The following is a 2545-nucleotide window of genomic DNA, read 5'->3' on the forward strand; positions in this document are numbered from 1 at the left end:
TGGCGCCGTTGCCAGGGATTGTTCGAGTTTGGACAACTGACGGTTCATCTTGTTGCTCAGATTAGGTAACTTTATTTTAATTTTAACCTTTTTGATTTTATTATTCTTATTTTTGAAAAAAATAAAAAAAAAAAGAAAATATTTTCTTCTTTTTCGTTTTTCCCAATTAATTTTCGAAAAAAATCCAAAAAAGTTTTTAAAATCATAAAATCAAAAATAATTTTTGTGTTTCTTGTTTGAGTCTAGAGTCAAGATTTATGTTTGGTGTCTTGCATGTGTTTCTTTTTTCTCAAGAATTTTCGAAAATTCATCATATGTTCTTCATGATCTTCAAGTTGTTCCTGGCCAGTCTTCTTGTTTGATCTTCATATTTTCTTGTTTTTTGACTTTTCTTGTTTTTCATATGCATTTTTAATTTGTTAGTGTCTAATTATTGAAAATTTCTAAGTTTGGTGTCTTGCATGTTTTTCTTTTCTTAAAAATTTTCAAAAATAAGTCTTGATGTTCATCTTGATCTTCAAAGTGTTCTTGGTGTTCATCTTGACATTCATAGTGTTCTTGCATGCATTGTGTGTTTTGATTCATAATTTTTATGTTATGAGTCTTTTTCATGTTTTTCTTTTTCTTCATTAAAAATTCAAAAATAAAAAAAAATATCTTTCCCTTTTTCTCTCTTAAAATTTCGAAAATTTGGATTGACTTTTTCAAAATTAAAAAAAAAAATCTAGTTGTTTCTTATGAGTCAAATCAAATTTTCAATTTAAAAATCCTATCTTTTTCAAAACTTTTTCAACAAAATCAAATCTTTTTCAAATTTTTCTTAATAATTTTGATTTTTTTTTAAAATTAAATTTCAAAAATCTTTTTCTTATCTTTATTCCATGATTTTCGAAATTAATACTAACATTTAATATGATTGATTGAAAAATTTCAAGTTGTTACTTGCCTTTTAAGAAAAGATTAATCTTTAATTTTTAAAATCATATCTTTTTGTTTCCTGTTAGTCAAGTAATCAACTTTAATTTTAAAAAAATTCAAATCTTTTTAAATTTCTTTTTCAAATCTTTTTCAAAATAAGTTTCAATCAATCATATCTTTTTGTTTCAATCATATCTTTTTTTTTAATTTCAATCATATCTATTTCAAAATCAATTTCAAAATCTTTTCTAACTTCTTTCCTAACCTCTTAATTGATTTTCAAATCTTTTTCAATCAATCTTATCTTTTTGTTTCAATCATATCTTTTTTCAAAACTACCTAACTAATCCTCTCTCTCTTATTTTCGAAAATTCCCTCTCTCCTTTTTCAAAACTCCTTTTTAATTAACTAATTATTTTAATTTTAATTTAATTTCAACTTTAATTTTCGAAATCTAACTTTCAATTTTAATTTTTATTTTACTTAAATTTCGAAATTCTCTCTCTCATCTCATTCTATTTATTTATTCATCTACTAACACTTCTCTCCCATCTAAAATTCGAACACCACCTCCCTCTCTGTGTTCGAGTTTTTCCTCTTCTCTTCTTTACATTACATTCTTTTCTTCTTCTACTCACACAAAGGAACCTCTCTCTACTGAGGCAAAGAGGATCCATATTATTTTCTGTTTTCTTCTTTTTCATATGAGCAGGAGCAAGGACAAGAACATTCTTGTTGAAGCAGATCCTGAACCTGAAAGGACTCTGAAAAGGAAACTAAGAGAAGCTAAAATATAACAATCCAGAGACAACCTTATAAGAATTTTCGAACAGGAAGAGGAGATGGCAGCCGAAAATAATAATAATGCAAGGAGGATGCTTGGTGACTTTACTGCACCTAATTCCAATTTACATGGAAGAAGAATATCCATCCCTGCCATTGGAGCAAACAACTTTGAGCTGAAACCTCAATTAGTTTCTCTGATGCAGCAGAACTGCAAGTTTCATGGACTTCCATCTGAAGATCCTTTTCAGTTCTTAACTGAATTCTTGCAGATCTGTGATACTGTTAAGATCAATGGGGTTGATCCCGAGGTCTATAGGCTTATGCTTTTACCGTTTGCTATAAGAGACAGAGCTAGAACATGGTTGGACTCATAACCTAAAGATAGCCTGAACTCTGGGGATAAGCTGGTCACGGCCTTCTTGGCTAAGTTCTTTCCTCCTTAAAAGCTGAGCAAGCTTAGAGTGGATGTTCAGACCTTCAAGCAAAAAGATGGTGAATCCCTCTATGAAGCTTGGGAAAGATACAAGCAGATGACCAAAAGGTGTCCTCCTGACATGCTTTCAGAATGGACCATTTTGGATATCTTTTATTATGGTCTGTCTGAGTTCTCCAAGATGTTATTGGACCATTCTGCAGGTGGATCCATTCACCTAAAGAAAACGCCTACAGAAGCTCAAGAACTTATTGACATGGTTGCAAATAATCAATTCATGTATACTTATGAGAGAAATTCTGTGAATAATGGGACGCCTCAGAAGAAGGGAGTTTTTGAAATTGATGCTCTGAATGCCATATTGGCTCAGAACAAACTATTGACTTAGCAAGTCAATATGATTTCTCA

General features: G+C 30.0%; 1 non-coding gene across 1 annotated transcript; it reads right to left on the reverse strand.

Moving 5' to 3' along the window:
* Nucleotides 1–2156: 2156 nt before the first annotated feature.
* Nucleotides 2157–2264, reverse strand: LOC148580281 (small nucleolar RNA R71). The gene has a single exon (XR_015895616.1). It is a non-coding gene; the product is annotated as a small nucleolar RNA R71 (small nucleolar RNA).
* Between the last annotated feature and the right edge of the window lie 281 nt (nucleotides 2265–2545).

The sequence above is a fragment of the Arachis ipaensis genome, chromosome B10, assembly GCF_059453495.1.
Source record: "Arachis ipaensis isolate K30076 ecotype BB chromosome B10, ASM5945349v1, whole genome shotgun sequence".
Lineage (NCBI taxonomy): Eukaryota > Viridiplantae > Streptophyta > Magnoliopsida > Fabales > Fabaceae > Arachis > Arachis ipaensis.